This window comes from Symphalangus syndactylus, chromosome X (genome assembly GCF_028878055.3).
Source record: "Symphalangus syndactylus isolate Jambi chromosome X, NHGRI_mSymSyn1-v2.1_pri, whole genome shotgun sequence".
In the NCBI taxonomy this organism is placed as follows: Eukaryota; Metazoa; Chordata; class Mammalia; order Primates; family Hylobatidae; genus Symphalangus; species Symphalangus syndactylus.
Window position 1 is genome coordinate 126,897,287 of NC_072447.2, and position 14,858 is coordinate 126,912,144.

Genomic DNA, 14,858 nt, shown 5'->3' on the forward strand with positions numbered 1-14,858 from the left:
TTGTGTAGCACTGTTCATACTCCTCCAGCCCAGGGACAGGATTGAACCCACGGTCTAAGTTTGGTGCTCAATTTAGAGGCGGTTAATGGTCCAGGTGAGATGAACTAAAGATCCATGAGGGCAATGAGTCAAGCAGGTAATAATGATGTTTATCTGATTAAAAAGATTTCTATTCATTTGGAGGAAATGACAAATTGGTCATTCTTTCAATAAATATTTATTGAATACTTACAATATGCCATGTACTATGTTAGAGGCTGGCATTACACAGTCCCTGCTCTCATGGAGCTTATATTCTAGGTGAATGTGGAAGAGTTCAGAAGGACCAAATAAATCCTCAATGAAGAGGAAAAAGAGGGAAAAGCACGACTGCTCCAAAGCCATTACTGCTTAGACTTCCAAACAAGCCACCTCATGTTTTGGAGATAATTGTAAAGTATGACCTAGTCAACTATTCAAGAGTCGAATAGTTAAATATCATTTGGGACACCTTTCACCTACACTGAAACTGGGGTAAACCAAGCAAAACTCAGAAGTTTAATTTCACAAATCAGCCCAAGGTAAAACCAACTGGGCTAGGTCCTTTTTGGCAACTTTCCCACCTCTCCTTTCACCTTCAAGGAACCATCTGGGCTACCCATTGTGGCTCCCTTCCCAGGATCAGGCTTTGTCCTTTTCACTGACTTTTGCCTATGTACATTTACCCGCCCAACCTCCCAGGGCTTTCCTAGGAATAAGAAATAGGAGCACGATGGGGTATCATCAGAAATCATCCATATTTCAGTGCTAGTGTGAGAACTGATTGCCCCCTCACATAATACCTTACCTCAATGAATATGGAAATCTCCAGAAGTCTCTGTAAAGTGCTTCACTATGAGAATTTCTCATACCACAGCTAGCTAGTAGATGTTTTAGAGCTAAGGCCTTTAGAGGCCCACTCAAACCACACTTGTACAACCACCTGCACCTTACATAACCAGGTCTGGAACCCAAAACCTTTGAAGAGTTGATAGCACAATGAGTTTTCCATCCCCTAATTTTTAAAAACTAATTATTTCTCAAGCTCTACATAAAAATGTGTGCCAGGCCCCATCTAAGAACTTTGTATAAATGTCATTTAATCCTCAGGACAACCTTATGAAATGGTTATTAGCCAAATTTTATAAATGAGAAAACTGAGGCACAATCCATTTAAAAGAAGGTAGGAAAAGAAAAAAAAAGAGAAGATGCAACAAACGGAAAATAGCAGGATGTCAAATGTAAACACAACCATATTGACAATTACATTAAATGTATGGTGTAAACTTTCAAACTAAAGGCAGAGATTGTCAAATTGGATTAAAAACCAAGAAACTCATTTTCAATATAAAGAAAAAGAATAGAAAATATACTATGTGAATACAAGAAAAAGAAAGCTGGAGAGGTTATATTAATATCAAAGTAGAATTTAGAATAAGGAATATTACCAGGGATAAAGAGGAATATTTCATTTTGATAAAGGGGTCAACCCACTAAGAGTATATAATCTTAAATGTGTATGTACTTAATAACAAAGTTTCAAAATACATGAAGCAAAGAAATGACAAAACCAAAAGAAGAAATAAGACAAATTCACAATTGTATTTGCAGATTTCAACATGCTTTTCTTAGTAATTGACAGACCAAGCAGAAAATAAATTAGCAAGAATACAGAAGACTTGGAACACCACCAACCAACTTGACCTAACTGGCATTTATAGAATACTACATCCAAAAACAAAATGCACATTCTATTCAAGTGCATGTAGAATATTCACCATGGAAGACCAGCTACTAGACCATAAAACAAGTCCCAGTAAATTTAAGAGGATTTAAATAATTCACAGTATGTTCTTTGACCACACAAGACTAAATTAGATAACAACAGGAAGATATCTGGAAAATCTGCAAATACTTGGAAATCGAGCAACACACAAGGATAAAAGAAAAAATAAAGAGAAATTGGAAAACATTTTGAGCTGAATGAAAATGATATTGCCACACATCAAATTTGTGGGATCGTGTTGGAATAGTGACTAGAGGGAAATTTATAGCATTATTAAGCATTTATACACACCCCCACCCCCGTCACCATCAATTTATTTTGCAAGGAAAAACAAGGAATGAAGGACAAAATCCAGTCCTGAACACAAGTCCAATAATATAAAAGTGAACTGCTACAGATAAAAGTTAAAAGAGAAGGCGAAAGTGGTATCAAAAAACGTTCTGAAACTGCTTATTTCAGTAGCAGATGCTTGCTGGCAATATACAGCTAGTCTAACGAGGTGAGATTCAGACAGGTCAGTGAAGGAAGGCTGGAAAAGTCGGGGGGTCCGTGAAGAGTAGCATGGGCTAGCAAAGTTGATAAACTCTGATACCAGGACAGAGGCAATTGCCATTGATTTAAAAATATTTCTTTCTAGGCATGGGTTGTCTCTGGGACATAATATACTTATCACCTCCAGAAATAAGAAGTCTCTGAGTTCTATCCAAAATTAAGAACAGAGATGTGGGGATTGTGTGCTGGTTTAACTCTGTAATTCCCAAATGTTATCCCTACTTTGGAATCACCTGAGGAACTGTTTGTAGAAAATACTCCAGGTCCCCACTCTAAGAAAATCTGATTCAGTATAATTGATGTGGGGACCTCCAAAAGTTTCTCAATTCATTCTAATGATTCTCAGTTTGGAAAGTACTGGTATAAATATTACCACTAATAACAACAACTGCTACTAGTTATTGAGTACCTGCCAGGTACTAGGTCCTGTTTTAGGTGCTTGACATGTATTGTTAGATTTAATTCATTAGCAGAAGGGCATAGTGAAGATCAAGTGAGACAGTGTAAGAAGTTTCAGTGGAGTTCATCCCCACTCAGAGGAATAGAAATGGACAAGGAAAGTCATCTTGACATAGAGACAACAATTTTTTAATTACCTGTAAAGATATGAAAAATGTGATTAACACTGATTAAAGCAATAAAAAGACTGATGATGTCAGGGGTTTTTTTAAGACCAAAAAAAGGGGAAAATATTGAGGCAGCAAGGAAAATACCCAAAGAGGTAGACAGCATTTGTCTCTCAAATCTGATCTATTCCTGGGCTGGTATAACAAATTGGCTTCAAAGATTCTGCATAATACCAGAATTGTTCAGAATTCCAAGTTCAAGATTCACTCTCCGCCAGTGCCAACTTAGAGTTAAACGAGACCCCAAAAGACCTATACCCTCCAGGTCTAAGTAGAAATCAGTTGGCTTCCTTTAAGTCCAAATCCTTTATAAAATTTTGCTAGACAAACCTGTTGTGGACAAAAACTTCTCAAATCACACTTAGTCTGAGGTAATTCTTATCAAGTATTCACCAACCTCTTAAAATGTATCTGGTCCCCAGCTGCACATGGTATGGATACCTTACTCATCTTACATATTGTTTCTTGCTTAGCATGTTTGTCTGTCTTACTGATGTCTTGGATCAATTATTACAGAAAGCAGAAAAGATGCTGTATAATAGTGCCTAGCAATGGCATATCCAGTTACAATTCAGAAGTGTTCTTTGATCATGATGATATATGTAATAAGAGATAAGTACTATTACATACCACATGAAATTAGGATCAAGAAAGCCTTGAACAAAGTACAGTATCATTCTGGTTAAAATACAAGAAAATTTTGTGAGGACAGAGGTAATAATAGCTGTCTATTGGTCAGATACTCGAGCCCAAGGACATCTAGCTGTCATCTAACAAAAATCAGAGGTCCGACTAAGCTAGAGGTTAAGTGCCAGGTCATTTTCTAGCTCCTATCCATGAAATGAAGGCTATTTCTGATCTGCAATTATGTATTTCTCAAGCTTATGTGCCCTGTGCCCAATCAGAATCATCTCTGTTCCCTCTCCTTCCTCTATTAACCACATCCATTTGGCAACACATCAAAGGAATTAAGCTTTTTAAGCCTGATCCATTTAGAAATGGCCATTCATTACAGCTTAAAACAGTACCTAAGAATCAGGAACAAAAACAGAATTTTTTACATTAAGGTTTATTTTCTCAGGTTGCCACACTTCCTTTAATCACTATTTCCAATATCCCTCCTTTTGTTGTTCTTATGTCTACTTGTGTCTATAAATAGAAGAAAATCTGTGTTCAATTAGCATGAATTACCATCTTTTATGCAGCTCCTCTTTTTATTCTCAACTCTGGACCCAATAAAATCTCCTTGGCCCTGAAAGATAGTGTCTCTAGAAATGTTACTTCAATTTTTAAAACTTAAACATTTACGAGGTAGGTGGATCACTTGAGGTCAGGAGTTCGAGACCAGCCTGGCCAACAAGGTGAAACCCTGTCTCTACCGAAAATACAATACAAAAATTAGCCATGCATGGTGGCACGTGCCTATAATTCTGGCTATTCGGGAGGCTGAGGCAAGAGAATTGCTTGAGCCCGTGAGGTGGAGGCTGCCATGAGCCAAGATCGCACCACTGCACTCCGGCATGGGCAACAGTGAGACCCTGTTTCAAAAAAACAGAAACAAACAAACAAACAAAAAGTTAAGCATTTAAACCACATTTCTGATAAGTAATGAGATAGAATATTAAGCAGTTACAGTATAATAAGCTTCATTCTATCTAAGAAGCAGCCTTAGAGATCACCATCCATAAAAATGAAACAAAGTGCAGGCAAAGCTTTTACACTAAAGAGGTCTTGTTCATATTACTTGTATCATGGGAACCAAACAACAGTCGCATGAGTTTCCTAATCTTTACAAACATACTTATAAAAAACAAGGCTATAATAAATCCCGGTTTACAAACCCTGTCCCAAATATTTAAAAATGTTTTCCTGGACTGAAACAAATCATCAGAGACCTGCATGCCTGGACCGCATGTTCCAGTGTCATTGTAGAAATAACCTTACTAGAATGAACTAAGGTGTTGGCCATCGGGTAATACTCAAGACCATTTACAAGATACATTCCTTTGTTTTATCCGTTGAAAAGACATGACTGCTTTGTGAATGCAAAGAAATTTCTTTCAGGCCTCGGTGCCAGGAAACATTCTTCTCCGCTGCAACTAGCTTTATATTTGATGGACACCAGTTCCTGTAACTAACCACGTTACCTTCTCTTTGTGGCCTGCCAGTTTCTCCATGGCCCACTTGTACATGACATTTTGGGGTAATAGCTTCATTTAGGTTATTAATTTCACCCAGAAACAAATTTTCTCATTTAAAGATACTGTACTATGTTTTTTTTTCATAAATCCTTTTTGGATCATAGTAGGGTAGAAATAAATCAATTACATAGTTGTCCAAAAAAAAAAAAAAAAAAAAAAAGGCTACTAGGATGTCTGCCCATACTTGGCTAAAGTGCCTCCTTTAAAGAGGAAATGGCCCGCATGGACCAGTTACTTTCCAACAAATTGCAAATCACTTGTAGATTATTTGCCAAGGCAAGGAAGGCTGCTGCTCTAACTTTAGCCCCTACCATTTAATCCAAGGTAGATAGACAACTGTCTTCCACCTTCTCACCATCCCCAAAAGGATTCAGAGTTTGTTATAAAAGTCTCAGACACCTTTGGAACAAGACCCAGAAAAAGAAACTTGCCACCTTAGGCTTATTTTCTTGAGAATCTGGCAAAAGCTATAGACTCAGAAAAGTGTACATAACACAAACTTGTACCCAATTTCTGGGATTCTGGAAGGCCCATAAATACCCCCCCAAGCTCATTCATGAGCCTTTAGTCAAGAACTCCTTTCTAGAAAATGGCAAGCCTAGATGCCACCCACTAGAACGACAGAGAGAGAGAGATCCTGCGTATTACATTCATGTAAAAGGTTCAAAGATGGGTTGGGAATCACAGATACATTAGTCGGTAATAAAATATTCATACTGTAATAACTGCCTCAAAATGCCCTGCTTCGCTCATCTTCACTCCATAGCCACTGTGTAATCAGCAGTAAATTCGGCCTCACCCCAGTCTCCTTATCCAGGTTTATTCTTCCTCAGAGGACCTCCCTCCAAGTAATATTATTTGTTTGTTGTCTGCCTCCACTGACTAGAATGGAAGTTCCATGAGGGCAGGGGTTTGTTTTACTCATGGCTGTACCTCTGATACGTAAGAGGCACTCAAATACTTCAATAGGTTTTTGGGGAACAAGTGGTGTTTGGTTACATGAATAAGTTCTTTAGTGGTGATTTCTGAGATTTTGGTGCACCCATCACCCAAGCAGTGTGCACTGTACCCAATGTGCGGTTTTTTATCCCTCGCCCCTCTCCCACCCTCAAATATTTTTTAATGAATACCCTACAGGACTCTCTACTCTTTATAGAATGGGTTGGCAAACTACAGCCTGCAGGCCAAATCTAGGCTTCCACCTGTTTTTGTAAATAGACTTTTACTGAACACAGCCATGCTTATTCACTTACATATTATTTATAACTGCATCAACACTACAATGGCAGAGCTTAGTAGTTGCAATGGGAACTACATGGCCTGCAAGGGAACAAATATTTACTATCTGGCCCTTTACAAAAAGTTTGCTGGCCCCCTATAGCATTCATTTGGTTCTTCTTTTCCAAACTAGATTGGAAGCACTCTCGAGACAGGTCTTATACTTCTTTGGACCTAGAACAGAGTAGATGCCCTAAAATAGCTAGCGCTTTACAAACAAACACAGATTTCCTACTTCCAACATACATTATTTTTACACAGTTAATCCAAAGATAGTATTTTCCAACAGCAATGCATTTCTACCAAGGCCAGAACTAATTACCTATGTTTGATGATTTGGGGCAACAGGGAGAAGGCATATTGATGCTATCTAATTAGTAAACTTTCTAGTTCAAAATCACAATCATGTAACCTTTAAAATATGAATGCATATTTAACAACTGGAAAGTTCTTCCTGATATCTTTCAAATAATTTTGAGGTAAGCCACAGTTATTTTCTCAAAGTCAAAAATCACTCTAACAAAACATCTATTTTTATGTCAGGCACATTATAAGCACTCAACAGTCACTGAATACATCACCCTCCCATAAATATTCTGCTCATCGATTTTTGCAAATTACAATTACCTGAAAAGAGACATCAAGATTTATACCCTTTTGCCAATTCATTTAAAATATGCTCAGCATTTCTCAATTCTTTAAAAAGTTACATCCTTTTTGTCATTCTCTGAAAATTTTAATTTGCATAGGTATCATTTCCAAGGAACTGAAGACTAAATGGACAAATCCAGGCATGCTATCAGTCCACTGTTTACTCCAACTATAGAGGTAATCAAACAGGATATTTTCCTATTATTGGATGATATGTCATTTGAAAATAATGTAGCCCACGGAGTAAGAACTGAGAAGGGCTAGGAACCTTAATGAATTATCTTTGCTAAGTTATTTTGAATAAGCAACAATATACACAATAATATACAACCATTTGAGAAAACTATTGTTTATTTAGAAAAAAGGTTACACTGGTAGAATTCGGTAGATAAAAAAATTCTCTTTTAAAAATGTCACTGTGAAACTTTTCCAGACGAAAGTTCAGCAATACAAAGCTCCTATAGCTGTAGAATTAAAACAATTATGTTTTGATCCCCCCGCCACCAAGATTTGTCTAACATAATGACAAGAAAAAATGGCAAGGGACAAGTGATCGCTGGTACCTTTTTCTTTTTTAAACACGTTTAATGTTGCACATGTACTATATAAAATGATTCCTAAGCATTTCATAAGACAATGCTCCCACTGCTTTTAGTGACTAATATTAAGAACAAGCCAAATAATAAATTAAAACTGAGTTTTAAAATGAGGTAAAATCAAAAGGGTTCAACAATTGTTTATTTTCAGTTTCAAACAATAAAAAGGAAGCATTTCAGAATGGAAATAAAAACTGAACCCAGGCAATATTTAGTTAATCTAAAGTAAAACTCTGTACACAGGTAACCTTATGCAGCACATTGTGCTAAAAGTATGGAACAGTTAACACTTTCAGCCATTACTGAAAATAAACATGTAGAAACTAAGCAACAAGTTAAAATACAGTAATGCACAACTTAACAATTTTAAGTTTTCCACATGGAGCAATAAAGCAGATAACTGAATAATTTAAGAAGATGCAAATGGCCCTCTTCATTCTTAATTCTTGGCAATTTACTCAGGAAAATAAATTTCTGGTCTCAGCTGAACAGTTCCACTCCAATCTCACCTGAAAGAAACAAAGTGATTATATTGATAGAGAAGAAGGAAGGAAGGAAGGAAGGAAGGAAAGGAGGGAGTAGGGGAGGGGGGGTTAGTCAAAGGAGGTAGGAGAAAAGGAAGGGAAAAGGAGAGAAGGAGAATGAAAGAAGAAGGGAGGGAGGGAGGGAGGGGGGAAGAAAGGAAGAAGGGGAGAAGGAAGGAGAGGAAAAGGTAAGGAGGGAGGAAGATTTAAGAAAGAACGAGAAGTTAATGAGTTCCATCAGTAACAAAGACTTGAGTCCCCAGAAAAGGATGAAATATTTGTGTGTTTCTTTTTGTCCATTCTTAGAAACCATTAAAGATAAGCACACTAATGATGACTTAAAAAAAAAAATTGAACATCATGTGCGTGTGGGAGAGAGGGGTGTGGGTAGGGAGAAAAAAATGGAGCAACAAGTAAAATATTCCACAAGGGCAAGCAATAGCTTATCAAAAGTAAACAGCAAATGTAGCAAAGAAAAGTAACCTATTTTACATGATCAACAAAAAAAGAAAAATGACATCACATTTTTCACAAGGACACAATTTTAATAGTAACTTATATTAAGATGCAGTGTCTGCTAAATTATAAAAATTGCTTTAAAAATATATTGACTTAATTATACTCATTTCCTTTCCTTTATGTATTGACATTTTTCAAATACTTCATATTGAAATAATTTCAAAACATGATTATTACAACATGTGGCAAATATCTTCACATCTGCCTTCATTCAAATTTTAAGCTAATGCTTAATGCATTAAACTTTATTGATGAAAATACTACATTCACATATTTCTTAAAACCAGGCCTAGGAGGGTCCTTAGAAAATAATCACTTACATGAAATGCTGACAAATAATTTACATACCATTTCTACACAGCATTCTGTTCACACCATGTATAATCTTGACATTATCAATAACTGTGGATACATTTAATGTTTAACTTACAATTTAATACTTAAAAGCCATTGTTCCTGTCCATTAATTGCTGAATGGATAAATAAAATGTGGTACACACTCATACAATGAAACATCATTTAGTCATAAAAAGGAATGGAGTACTGATACATGCCACAACATGGATAAGCCTTGAGAACATGATGCTAAGTGAAAGCCAAACACAAAAGGCCACAAATTATTGCATAATTCCATTTAAAGGAAATGTCCAAAACAGGCAAAATCACAGAAAGTACATTACTGATTTCCAGGGGCCGAGGAAGGGAAGAATTGGGAGTGACTGCTAATAGGCATGGAGTTTCTTTTTGGGGTGACAGAAATGCTCTGGAATTAGACAGCAGTGATGCTTGCACAACATAGTGGATAAACTAAAAACCACTGAATTGTACACTTTAAAATGGCAAATTTGAGGCCAGGCTTGGTGGCTCACGCCTATAATCCCAACACTTTGGGAGGCCGAGGCGGGTGGATCACCAGGTCAGGAGATTGAGACCATCCTGGCTAACATGGTGAAACCCCTATCTCTACTAAAAATACAAAAATTAGCCAGGCATGGTGGTGCATGCCTGTAGTCCCAGCTACTCAGGAGGCTGAGGAAGGAGAATTGCTTGAACCTGGGAGGCGGAGGTCACAGTGAGCCGAGATCGTGCCACTGCACTCCAGCCTGGGAGACAACAGCGAGACTTGGTCTCCAAAAGAAAAAAAAAAAGTAAAAGGCAAATTTGATGTTATATGAATTTTATCTCAATTGTTTAAATTGCAAAAAAAAAGTCAATGTTCCAATTAAGAGCATTATGGTATCACAGTATGGCCATAAGGAGAATAAGAAATGGGTTCTCAATCATAAAGATGTCACATTACAAGAGGCAAGGGAAATTCTGGTAAGGGCATTTAAGGGCACATTAAAGGATAAAAATGCTGTTGCTGTTAAAACATGTCAAGAACATCTTCCCTAGGAACTGAAATTAAAATTTTTACTAGAAGCCAAAATCCTCAAGCAATATAATCATCCCAGTACTGTCAAACGTATAGGAGTTCGCACACAAAGACGGCCTATCTACGTCATTAAGGAACTGGTTCCAGGAGGCGATTTCCTCTCCTTTCTGAGAAAGAAGAATGAACTAAAACTCAGTTAGTGAAATTTTCATTAGATGCTGATTCTGGATGGCGTATCTCGAGTAAAAAATGTATACACAGGGACCTTGCTGTAAGAAACTGCCTGGAGGGGAAAATAATGTCCTGAAAATTGAAAATCAGTGACTTTGGAATGTCTCGTCAAGAGGATGGTGGTGTGTATTCATCTTCTGACTTAAAGCAGATTCCCATTAAATGGACAGCAACAGAAGCTCTTAATTATGGGAGATATCGTTCTGAGAGTGCCGCATGGAGCTTTGGCATCCTCCTCTGGGAGACTTTCAGCTTAGGGGGTCTGTCCATAGCCTGGAATGACAAATCAGCAAGCACAAGAACAAGTGGAAAGAAGATACTGGATGTCAGTCTCTTGGCAGTGTCCACAGAGTATTTTAATAAAATAATGCTGAGGTGTTAGGATTACAAACTTGAAAACCGCCCCCAAGTCTACTGAACTTCAGAAAGAGATAGCTGCCATCAAGAAGAAAGTTGCATAGTGATGAAACAGTGCCAAACTCAGCCTTCAGGACTCTATTTTCAGCAGAGCAGTATTTTTCTTCTTATTAACATTTATACCACATTACCTGCAACATTCTCCCAAGTGTTTTATTAACTATTTTTTAAAAATATGTGCTGCTTTAACCATTGTAGATAAGAAAGTATAAGTTCCAAATGTAAGGGATCACACAGATCTATCTTTTTCACATCTAGGACTGTTACTGTTTCTCAAAAATTTTCTACTCTAGGCTCAGTTCATAGTCTGCTGTTCTCCATCACAGACACCTATTGGTGCTATAAGCTGTATTGATATCACATACCACATTTGTAGGACACATCTCAACAGAAGATGGCCTTCCTACTCTGCTGAGACAACATTATATTTGTGAACGCCATTTTATATTGGTAATTATCTGGACCTCCTAAGTTGTTTGGTTTTTTTTTTTTTTCTTTTTGGCCAGAGATAGGTCCTGTTTTGTCAGTAAGACTGCCATTTCCCTATGTTTCACAATGCCGTCCTATGCACAAACATCCTCAAAGAGTTGAGGCAGCTGACTTTAACTGATGTTACAGAGAGCTGTAACAGCAAGAATCAAGTTTGAAAAGTAAGGTGGTCTGGAGAAAGGAACAGCTAGGGTGGTGATCAAAGTAGAGAAGAAAAGGCAAACATAAAACCAGCCTTCTTAACAGAGGTATGCCTTTATAAAACACATACACGCTTTTTAATTTTATGATCAAATTCACCAAAAAGGTCCTAAGAAATGTTTTAGTAGTTTATATAAATTAAAGAGCCCTCTGGATGGCAACCAAACAATTTTTAAGAGAAACTATAAAATACAAGCCCACCAAAATAATATATTATTTTTGGTTAAGCGTCTTCACTTCAAAGGAAGCATCCCAGAACTGCATTCCATGCATTTTTACTAGTGTCTGAAACTGTCAGGATTTTATTCTCATTCTCTCGCTCTTTTCACATAAACCCCAGGTAGAAAGGCATATAAGGATGAACTTGACATTTAAAAAGTCAAACAAATATTTATAAGGAAGAAGGAAGTTATGAGGAGAAAGACATGGGGACAGCCATCCTAAATCCACTTTACTCCTTCATTTACCCTTATATTGCAACCTAGGAATTCTTATAGCAAACAGAGTTCCTGAGATGTTCCACGTGGATAAAATGTAACAGAGTTAAGACGTGGATTCTGTTGAGCTGAATCTTAACAGCACCCAGGAATGCTTTTCAGGATAATTATGTGTGTAGGGGAAAGACACACTCAGGACAAATGTTGCATGGAAGCCTTTTATAAGTGCTCATGCCCATGTCAAAATTTTAAAAAACAGCATATAAATGAATATTTGCTCTACTGTAAATGGAAGAGAAAGGAAATAGAAAATTTCTCCTGCCCTCTTCAACTGTTTGGTGCCTGTGAATATCAGTGCACAAAACCTATACTCAGTATTTTTTTTAAAGTATAAAAGTTGATAATGAAGACAGAAATGATTTGTGTCTGTCATTTCAAGTTCCTAACAAGAGTCTAGTATACATTTAATGGTTACTACATACAGACCAAAATGAGAGCATATTAAATCTGCCCTCGAAAAATAAGCTGCAGCAAATAAGCAAGCTCTTTTAATCAGTATAGGTTTCCCTCCTATAAAATGGTGTGTTTGGTGGCAAAAAAACTCAATGTTGCACTTATACAGAGATATTAAATGTTTCTCTGGCATCAATGTGAACATTGATGAGTTCCCTATCCCATACCCTTTCCCAATACCTATCGTCAACATCTAGGAATAAGCCTCAAAATGGCAATGCATTCCTAAAACAAGAAATCTTTAGGAGCTTAGGAGGTCAGTTTCCAAGTATGAACTGAAGGGAAAACAAAACAAAAAAAAGGCTTAGAGCTGGAATTACAAAATCAATTGTCTACAGACGCCAAGAACGTAATGAAAACAAAAGAAATGAGCTGAGTGGGGACTGACTGAAGTGAACTGTTTTTAAAAAGGCCCTTGCTCTATTCTAAAGGGGGGCGGCACCTAGACAAGTCTAGCTGAAATCAGGACATAATGATGCTATGCAAAAATCAGAACACAATGTTACCAGATGTTCCAATCCTTCAAGAAAAACTGAAATTTGGATTTTGTCAATTCTGATTTTTAAAAACAAACAGATTTTTAAAATTTTGAAATACTGTGTGAGGTTAAGAAGGTGCATTTTGCTGGCGGTGGTGGCTCACATGTGTAATCGCACCACTTTGAGAGGCAGAGGCAGGAGGATTACTTGAGCCCATGAGTTCAATACCAGCCTGGGCAATATAGTGAGACCTCGTCTCTACAAAAAAACAAAAAAAAAAAAAGAAAGAGGCCGGGCGTGGTGGCTCACACCTGTAATCCCAGCATTTTGGGAGGCCAAGGAGGGCGGTTCACTTGAGGTCAGGAGTTTGAGACCAGCCTGGCCAACGTGGTGAAACCCCGTCTATACTGAAAATACAAAAAAATTAGCCAGGCATGGTGGCACATGCCTGTAATCCCAGCTACTCGGGAGACTGAGGCATGAGAATCGCTTGAACCTAGGGGGTAGAGGTTGCAGTGAGCCAAGATTGCACCACTGCACTCCAGCATGGGTGACAGAGAGAGACTCTGTCTCAAAAATGAAATGAAATGAAAAATAAAATAAAATAAAATAAAATAAGAAAGTACATTTAACAAGCCACATTCTGCCCAAGGGCTGATAATTTGCAACTTAGGATTTAGAGGATAAAAATTAGGTTACACATGTGAGACTGGAAGGAATGGACCGGCAAAATATATTTGGCCTTCTTGGAAAGGAGGATTAGAATAGGAATGTCGTAGATTAAAAAAATAGATTATGAATAAGTAATGCTAACTGCTAATGTTCCTTAAAATCAAAGTCCTACATCCAAAATAATAAAAAGCAAGGAGACTGAGTATCTCAAGGCCTGGGAGCAAATGTCAGCTTAGCATAGCATTTGGTTCACAAAAGGACTTTCAAAAATTTGCTGAACTCAACATCCCTGAGTTGAGGATCACATATATCAAATTAAAATTGAGAAGCCAAAGTGTGGTGGTTCTCAGAGGACAATTTTATAAGCAGGAATTTAAAAAAAAAAAAAGTTGAAGTAGGAAGAAAGGTTAAAGGCAAAGGAACTAGTAATCTTCAAAAGACTAAATCAAGAAGAGGCAAGACGAATTTGTACAAAGACTTTAAGGGCAACAGAAGATGCAGAGAAGGAACAGAGTTTTGCAACCAAAAATAGAAGACCAGAGAAGATGACAGAAGACTGGAAGGAATTTAATTATGGTCATATTTATATACTGTTATCTTCTTAATTCTTAAGAGACAGAGTCTTGCTCTGTCACCCATGCTGGAGTGCAATGGCATAATCATGGCTTACTGCAGCCTCGAACTCCTGTGCTCAGGAAATCCTCCTGCCTCAGACTCCCAAGGAGCTGGTACTACAGGTGCATACTACCATGCCTAGCTAAGATTTATTTATTTATTTATTTATTTATTTATTTATTTATTTATTTATTAGAAATGGGGTCTCACTACATTGCCCAGGCTGATCTCAAACTCCTGGCCTCAAGCAATCCTCTTGCCTCAGCCTCCTACAGTGTTAGGATTACAGGCATGAGCCACCATGCCGGCCTTGTATCTTAATTCTGATGTGATTATTTTAATGTTTGTGAAAATCAGGATGATACTTACAAATCAGTGTCATTTCTCTACCAACCCTCCTTAAAAAAACTGTTCTAAAAACAATAATGAAATCTTACAAGTAATGACATCTTTCAATCATGGAAATATGACATATGTAAGAGCTGTCCTTTCTATAGAATAGAAAATAAAAGGTGAGTGGGGGAGGGCAGCAGATTTCAAAGTAGCCTGTAAATAGATGGTTCCAATCAGAAATGATAACATTCTTAAAGAAAAGGAAGAAAAACAGACCTGACCAACCCTGGAATGTATCCAAATAGAAAGTAGCAGTCAACAACCAGAAAAAGAAACTATCAGCCA

The 14,858-nt window shown here is 37.3% G+C and overlaps 1 protein-coding gene and 1 pseudogene across 17 annotated transcripts in view; one reads left to right on the forward strand and one right to left on the reverse strand.

Annotated features, from left to right (window-relative positions):
* Positions 1-7,445: 7,445 nt before the first annotated feature.
* THOC2 (THO complex subunit 2) overlaps positions 7,446-14,858 on the reverse strand; it is a 133,898-nt gene continuing 126,485 nt past the window's right edge. For 8 of the 17 annotated variants that reach the window (XM_063634890.1, XM_063634893.1, XM_063634889.1 and 5 more), the window contains one exon: positions 7,446-10,630. The gene's annotated coding sequence lies outside the window, so the exon portion shown is untranslated. The remainder of the gene's footprint in view (positions 10,631-14,858) is intronic. The other 9 variants (XM_055268156.2, XM_055268161.2, XM_055268151.2 and 6 more) reach the window with 2 other exon arrangements.
* Positions 9,985-10,818, forward strand: LOC129475391 (tyrosine-protein kinase Fer-like; annotated as a pseudogene).